General features: G+C 35.9%; 1 long non-coding RNA gene across 1 annotated transcript in view; it reads right to left on the bottom strand.

Moving 5' to 3' along the window:
* Positions 1-8867, bottom strand: part of LOC110097823 — a 36621-nt gene extending 27754 nt beyond the window's left edge. The window contains exon 1 of the long non-coding RNA XR_002303264.2: positions 8371-8867. This is a non-coding gene — a long non-coding RNA (uncharacterized LOC110097823). The remainder of the gene's footprint in view (positions 1-8370) is intronic.
* Positions 8868-9115: the final 248 nt, after the last annotated feature.

Below are 9115 nucleotides of genomic sequence, written 5' to 3' on the forward strand. Positions count from 1 at the left end.
ATTAGAGTTAAGCTACGGTTCTACTTCAGTTCTGAACCCCGATAAAAAATAATGAAGATAGCCCCAGTTTGTTTCATGGTTTAAATTATTAAAGTCATAATGACGGTGGACCAATTAGGGTGGTGTTGATTGACAGTGGGGCTACCCATAATTTCATCTCCAATCAAGTCGTGAATCAATTGGGGTGACATTCGTGAATACAGGGTGTTATTGGGTGATGATGGGTACAAGGAAGGTAGCTATGGGTCAGGGGATATACAGGGGAGAAGTGTTAACCATGCAGGGGATTTAGATGAGAAAGGATTTTCTCCCATTGGAGTTAGGGAGCACTGATGTCATCTTGGCTGCAAACCTTAGGGGACACCAAGGTCAACTGAGGAGCATTAACGATGGAGCTGATGGTGGAAGGGAGAATGATAGTTATCAGGAAAGATGTAGGGCTCACCAAAGCCATGATATTACTTAAAGGAGCATACAGGGGGTGGGGGAAGGTTATCTGATGGAAATATATAGGCTGGAGGGGAACAAATTCAAGGAGGGCGGGAACATTCCTCTTTCAACACAGCTATTGATTCAGCAGTTCATTGAGGTTTTTCAGCTACCTCAGGGGTTACCTTGGGGGATGGTTAGGGAGATGCTGGAAGCATGGATCAATCACCCCAGTATCAGTCTATTTTTCAGTCCAGTGTTATTGATCAAGTGCTTCAGCAGCAATTTCGTTCGTTCTACCTTGAGAACAAGTTGACACTTTATGAGGAGAGTATTGTTAGACCAATCCATTGGACTGGTCCAACCGGTCAACACGGGACCGGCTCAGGCGGAACTGACAATAGAGTTCCGCCTCTTCCCATATGTGTCGTTCAAGCCGCCTGGTCCAACGAAGCTTTTTGGAAAGGATTTTTAGGGACTTAGTTGGGAAATTTAAATGTAGGGATTATTTAGGGGTTTCCTTTTGCATTGTCTACATTAAATAGTTTGTTTTCCTAGAGTTAGGGCATCTTGAATTTAGCTGAAATTTCAGATCTCTTAGTTTCTTTGGGCTCTAACAGACTCTAAAGAATTGGGAGAGATTGATCCTCCTCTCGAATTGAGGATCAACTTGTATCTTGCTATTTTTTTTTACTATTTCATCAAATAATACAAATAATCTAGTGTTTTCGTAATTTTATGTGGATTTTTGTGGAGAATTCTCGTTATTTTCCGAACATTGGCAAGAAATACTTGAGATCTACAAGTGTTTCCTATCAGTTATCTCGGGTGAAATCTCATGAAGGGAATACCATTTAAAGGCATGAAGATGCATGCTACAAATGACTTGAATTATCCTACATAAATTTTCTGCATGCTTCAGACTTGGTGCCTAATTTGAATAGACCTACTCTAGCGAGTCTTCCCCGCTTTCCAAACAAACCCAACCCAAATGATCTAAAAACATGAATAAAAACCTGCTACGTTTATACAAACATTATCTTTTCTATCAAGAACTTTGTACCAAAGATCTTAGGTATGATATATATACATATATGCAAAATATTATTAAATAACAAATAATCTTTTGATTTGAGAAAAATTTAAACATAAATATCCTGCCGAACAATAAAAATGATAACTTTAAATACTATAGAAACTGACATCGATAGATTTGAGCAGTACTTAAACATAATTTAGCCTAAATCCTACCAAATAAAAAAAAATAAAAGCTTTAAATCCTATAAAAAAGTTTTAAGATAAAATATTTTTTTGATACTTTATTATTTGATGTTTAATTAATTAATAATTAATTTTGATATTAATATATAAATCTTAAAAAGTATAATTATAATTATAATTTATAATTTGAAATTGATAACATATTAATAAAATGGTGCACACTATTTGCACATTCTTCTACGCACCATGTGCCATTGTCCATACATGAGGCAAATAGTGCGTCCCATTTTGATGAGCCGAGCCACACTTTTATTGATGATCGCCGCAGAAAGGTATGGGTGTACTTCTTAAAACACAAGTAAGATGTCTTTGATATTTTCAAGAAGTAGAAGGCCATGGTTAAAATTAAGACATGTTTAAAGCTAGAGGGTCTTAGACCAAATAATGGTGGCGCATATCATGATAAGAAGTGGAGTATTATGCTTTGAATATGATCAAGCATGAGCTCACTGTTCCAAGAACACCATAGCATAATGGTTTTGCAAAGCGCATAAACAGAACTATCTCTGAGCGCGCTAGGAGCATAGGGTTGTATGTTGGTCTACTCAAACAGTTATGGGCACAATTAATGCAAACTAATGCATATCTGATCAATCTTGGACAATCGATTTCTCTGAATGAGGGGTTATCTAAGGAAGCTTGGAGTGGCAATGAGGAAAGTTTATCTCAGCTAAAAGTTTTTGATTGTTCATATTGATGCAGGATCTAAGAGTAAGCTTGGTCCAAAATCCATCAAGTGTATATTTATTGGATATGGCTCGTATGAGTTTGGCTATAAATTCTAGTATTATCAGAATAAAAAATTTCTCAGAAGCAAGGTTTTAAGTTCAATAGAAATGAAATGAACACAGATAGAACTGAGATTGTTGTAGATTCTTCTAAATATGTTGAGATTGAGAATGACGATGATCAAGAAGATAAAACTGATGAAGCACAAGGTTTCTTAGACACCTGCAATTGAAGGTAAGAGTTTCAACATAATCTCAAAGCCGATACAAAAGTATTCTCTTTTCTTATACTATATATTGCTAATAGATGGTGTCGACCAGAGAATCCTTGTTAGCAACCATGGTTACCTCATTTTGGATCAATTTTTAGATTTTTTTTTTCTTTTTCTTTTTATTGAATTATGTATAATTTTTAATTAATTTTTTTATTTCATTCATTTTTTTCTTTTTTTTTAATTAATCTTTATTAATTATTAATGAAATTTTATTCAAAAAATTCATTTAGATTTCAATTGTTAATCTTCAAATTTTATTTTATTAAGTTTTTTATGTATTTTGAATTATTTTTATAATATATAATTAATTATGAATGAATTTGATTATTAAATGAATGAGAATTTAATCTTTTATTTTTATTTTTGGCATTTAAAATTTCTAATTTTAATTTATTTTTGTTTGAATATTTTTTAATTTTATTTCATTTTTAATGAATTTATTCAATTAATAGTTGATTAAGGGGTAATTAAAATATTAATTAAATCTTAATTAGATTTAAGTTTGAATTTATTTATTAATGATTATGTGTATTGATTAGGGTTGATTAATTAAGGTTAAGTATTTTTATGCGTTTTATTTTGATCATTATTAATTGGTAGAGTTTTCAATTTTTAAAGATTGATTAATGATTGATTGATTTATTTATTTAAGTTTGATTGAGATCAAGTTAATAGTGTACACTAATCTAAAATAAGGTGTCACTAAGTTTTTTATGTTTACCTTTTTTTCCTTAAAGGGTATATAAATCCTAATTTTAATATAAGTTTTTTAAAGCGGGTCCTTAATTTTTATCTTTAAATGACACTACTATTTTATAGGTTTACAATCACTGTTACAAACCCTTTGGACATACACGTGAATATAAGCTAATGGGTTTTGGGTTTAAAGAAAATAAATGCAAATTAAATTTAACAGGCAACTATAAGTACCTAAGGCTAAGGAAGCACACATTAAAAAGGTGTAAGAGCCCTAAAGTCTTTTGAGTTTCAAGAAAACTTACTTCACCGGCTAAGTAAGCATCAACGCTATTCGTCTTTAAATAACAAGGGCCTTCATTAATTTCCTTACCAACAAAATCTTCAAAAACAACCAAGAACATAGGTGCAGCAATTGTTTATTTCATCATAAAAAAATGCCACAGAGAAAGAAAAAAATGTAAATATTCACAGATTACGGAAATTATTCAGTGGCAAAACCCAGGCAAACAAATCAAAGAAATCTCTTACGATTTCCAATCAAGAAATCTTGAAACCCTTCAATATTAGGCTTATCAAATCAACAGGTTAATGAGTGAAATGTTTGAGAAAGAAAATCAGGAAGATAAGGCAAGAAATTAAGAACGCATACATAGAAGGAGAAGAAGATGATGATGGAGAAAATGAAATAGAAGGTGAAGAAAAAGATTGAGAGAATGAGGAAGAAGATAGGGAAGACGATTGGCAAGGAGATTACCGTGTCCCAATCGACGAAGCTCTCTCGAACACCAGTCCGCCTCCCACACCTCTGTCGGCCTCCCTCTTTCTCTTTCGTTCGCGCTCTGGTTTTTTGTCACACGAACAAGAAAGCCAAGCCAAATGAATATGAAGGACCCCACCCAAACAGCCCTCTTATAGCTAGAATCTTCTATTGAGATGCAAAAGACAATCCTACCCCTCACTTGATTTTAAAATCAAAGGCTTAGATTAAATCTTGATTTAGGAAGGGATTTAAGGGCTGAGATTGAAGCTAAGTTTTAGAGGAATTTGGAGAGACGATTTTGGATACCTAGAGTTGAATCGAACTTAGTAGAAATGGATTTGAGTTCAATTGGTCGAGTCGATTTGAGCTAAATGAAATCAATTTGATCAAAATTAAGACAGATCATATTAAATTGAGTCGATTGAAATCGACAAGCTTTAAATCGAGTTTGACTCGTATCGAATCAACTCAATTTTGCTCGTTAGAATTTATTTAATTATTAACCAAATTATTTTTCAATAATTTTGACCTTGAGCCAAGTCAAATAGACTCATCGAGGCCCAATTAAATTTATTTGGTTATTAATTATATTGATTCGAGCTCAGATCAACTCAACTTTAATAATTGATGATGAAGTCGAGATCAAATCAAGCTCGGGTCGAGCCGACTCAGATCCGCCATGCTAAGAATTAATTTTATGCAATCTATACAACTGTTTACTTGAATCAAATTCGGCCTCAATTTAAACTTTTTGACGATTGGCAGGATGATTTGCCAATTTAAAACAACTATCCTCGTTCTCCTTACCCCCTCATGTCCAACTTCAACATGAACTGTTGAACTCATTATCCCTACTATATGTGAGGCACAATCTACAACATTTCTCATTCATGTCGCATATATAAAACTCTAAACAAAATTGCTTAATGTTTACTCAACCTCAATCCATTATTCTCTAAAATGAGTCGGTTGATCTTTAACACCCAGGGTGAAAAAAAGTTTCTTGAACTAATCAGAGAAGGAAATGGAGTGCTTAGCTGAGGGCGTGAAATATAGAAATCTGAAGAGCATTTTAGGTGAAATCAGTTGATATTGCTTGAATAATAAAAAAGCAACATAGAAATCTGAAGAGCATTTTAAGCTATATAATTGAAAGTTATAGTCCTGCAAACTACAGCTTCATAGCTGGAGCAGTATTAAACATTGCATTCGTCAATGATAGAATGACTTTTCATGTATAACACTCCATTCTAGAATGCTCATCATTGTTTCCTTGAACTGGAAAGTAAGTTCCCAGAGGAACTTGGCTAACATCCTTTTGAAATCAACACCAGCTTTAAAAAAGTTTCAAGACATTAAATCCATTTGGAGTATATGAAGCTATTTGTAAAAATAGCTAAATTATTATTGAGAGATTAATCTTTTAAATTATGATTATTAGAAATAATAGTTTCTTGAGTTACGGGTTGGGTTCGGTTTTGACCCGGAAATGAGTCTGCCGTTTCTGTTGCCTGGCTTGCCCGCCTTCCCCGCGAAATGACCGACGCGTCGAGTCCAATCCCAATCGCATCACTGACAGTCTGGCTCTGGCGACTGGCTCTACGTTGCTTCGCGAATCGCGAATCATGAGTCTCGGCGTTCGCATGCTGTCGCTGCCTCCTGTCGTTGTGTCGCTGCTGTCGCGCCACCGTGCCGCCGGAACAGACTGGCGTCGCCGCTGTGTCGCTGCTGCCACACGGCGTGCGCCTGCCGTTGTGACGTGTTGCCGCTGCCGCCTACCGCTACTTCGCGACCGTAACCCGCTTCTTTGAGATTTATTTTCAAAATTCTATGTCGGGTCGTGTTGACCCGAACCCGATTCGGGTTGAGTTCGGGTCCAGATAATTGACCCGAAACTTGTTTCGGGTTGGGTCAGATACAATCGGGTCAAATTCGGGTCTGACTCGAACACGACCCGCCGACACGAATTGACAGCCCTAGTTGTATCTATGATGTATAGACACGAGCAAACGATACAGATACGACCTAACACAGACACGTTAATTATTTAAAAAAATGGATGTACCTTAGATGTAGCGGTGGAGCCGCTTACGCAACTGGGAGTGTTCCATAAAACCAGCAATCGAACAAATTCAAAATAAATTTAAAGAAACCGACCAAAAAATGAAGGATTAGAATGTATAATAGGATGAATAAAGAATATAAATGGGGAAGAACGACAGAATCTCCAACGATAACTTGAGCAAGGCTGCATCCAGGGATTGCAAACTTCCAAAAATTGTCGGCGGAGCAGTAGGCGTGGTTGGTGAAGTCGAGCTCCAGGCTCGGCGAGTTCACAACAATCATTGTAGATGACTTGTGGCCAAATCCTGACTCCATATTTCTCCTTATATGCGAAAGCCAGGAAAGAAAAATTGGAGGCATCAAGGATGGGCGAGATTAACTTGGGATACAAATTTAGGGAATTGTTGAATTTCACATTGAATCAAATCGCTCGTAACCATTTTGCTGTAAATCCTTTATTTATATCCGAAAGCTTGGAGAATTTATGGAATTTGGCCGAAGAAGCACGTGAAAGGAAAAAAAGATTGCCATCGTCGCAACGAGCAAGCTCTCGTCATAATCGCCTATTTCTGATCCTACATAAAGAATTCAAAATTATTACGTGCAGTGAAATTGCTCAACCAAACGAGAACCATGTTAAATCCTACTTGAGTTTGGGCTCAACATATAACTATCACCTTTCCAAAATCCCAAAATTCACTTTTCACACACACACACTTCCCACACCATTCCCAAAATCATACGCATTTCATTTTCCCAAAATGTTACACCTCATCCCAAAATCATTCTTTAACTTTCACAAGCATCACCCTTCAAAACAACTTTTCACTTCCAATATTCATCCTCTCTATTATTCAAAGCCACACATTTAAGAAAGAAAACTACACCTTTTTTTTACCAAGCAGCAAAAACAACCATCCCACTTGATGTTGAAAGTTGAAACTCAACATTTATACTAAAATGCCACCTTAAGAAAGAGATTTTGATGTCAATCTATACTCTTCACATTTCAAGTAAATACTCCAATAACATGAGCAAAAGTACATAAGACTTTTCCAACTTAACACTTATACCAAATGCAATTAGAAGAAGAAAGAAGTTTTCATGCAACTTTATTCTTTCCAAAGATCTCAAAAATAATCACTTCTTCATGAATGCAACTCACTGTCTTCAATAATTAGGCCAACAAAGATTGATAAAAGAAACATAAATTAATGCAACTTTATTACCTTTTAACCATTCAAGCAACCATCCAATAATAAATCATGATTCATGCAACCAACAACTTCCTTATATATAGCATGCAACTTGGAGCCTTCGTAAGGAGTAATATGTTTCTAATCCAGCAAATAAACTTCTTTTCTATCAAATATGCATGTATATATGAATGTGTGAAACATATACATAAACTTGATTTAACCACAAACATATACATAAACTTGATTTAACCACAAACAATTGAAATACAGGATATATTTTCAATATGAGTGTACTCTTGCATCAAAGGTTTAGAGTGATTTTGTAACATAGAGCACTCACATGTGCTCAACGTAACTAAGAATTTTATATTGGATTCCTGTAAAGTGGTTGAAACTCAAACCATTAATGCTACTAAAGCCCAAGATGTGAATATAGGCTCTTTGATCAAGTTTCACTAAATAAAGCATCATTTGCTAAGAATTGATTACATGTCTCATAACTAATGTACCAAAGGGCCCAACAAGAAGAAAATCTCTATAGAAATCGTTAGTCTCTAAAATATAGGAATCAAATTTATAGTTTCACTGCATGTGTCTACAATTCCCTTCAAACACAAATAAATTTGTAGGGACATTAAAGAAGCAGTTAGAAAGCTCAATCTTGTTATTATCACAACGATTCCTTGTTTCCACGGATTTTTTTTTTTTTTTTTTAACTTCTTACACAAAGCAGTCAAAGAACTTCTCAAGCCCAAACTCAAAGAGATAAAATCGGATAACATGCTGCCCATTGGAATGAGAGATCTATAAGGAGGTTTCAATGAAATACGTTTTATCACTACACACAGTAGATATTAAGCAAGCCATGAAATCTTTATGAACATTTATTTCTCATATCTTGAGTAAAAAGAGTGTAAAGAGAGGGAGATCGTTACCTTCGTACGTAGCAATGAAGTTCCTCATCAACTAGAGGAAGACGGGAGCAAGGCTAAAGCTTCCTAGGGGTTTCGATTCTGTAAACGGGCATTGTTAGTGCAGGGAAGGGCTTGGTCTGCTGTCCATGCGAGCAAGGGAGATGGAGGATGGGAATCCCGTCTGGAGCTTCTCACGCAAGAGATCAAGGAAGAAGAAAGGGGAGTTCGACCTTCTTGCGAATGGGGGCTGGCGGCTAGCTCTACTCGGGCAGGAGAGAGAAGAGAGGATGGGGGTTTCGGTTTCGCCCTTCTTGCAAACTGGGAGAGACGAAGCCAGGGGGTTTTCGCCAACTGCCCAGGAGACGGGGCACCTAGGGTTTTCGCGAATTGGGAGGGGCATGCGAATTAGAGGGAGACGGAGTCACGGAGAGGAGTTCGGGTGGTTATCCGAATGGGGCTGGGGTTTTTTCCGGAAAATAGAGAGAAGAGGGAGATCGTGGGGAGGATTTTGGTTAAACCGGACAAACTCCTTCATTTATTATGCTTTTAATTGAATTAGGTTTTATTTAGTATAGTTCGTTAATGAAAGATATTATTTAAGTGTTTTATTCGAAAATTTTAAATTTTATTGAACAGTTGTTGACTTTAAAAAAAAAAAGAGAGAACGAAAAAATTTCAAAACAACCGACATACCTCCCAGTCGGCCCCACTTTGCCAGGCAACGCATCTCTTTGGAGAGATCGGCAATCCAAAACGATAAAACGAT

This window comes from Dendrobium catenatum, unplaced genomic scaffold, assembly GCF_001605985.2.
Source record: "Dendrobium catenatum unplaced genomic scaffold, ASM160598v2 fragScaff_scaffold_373, whole genome shotgun sequence".
NCBI lineage: Eukaryota > Viridiplantae > Streptophyta > Magnoliopsida > Asparagales > Orchidaceae > Dendrobium > Dendrobium catenatum.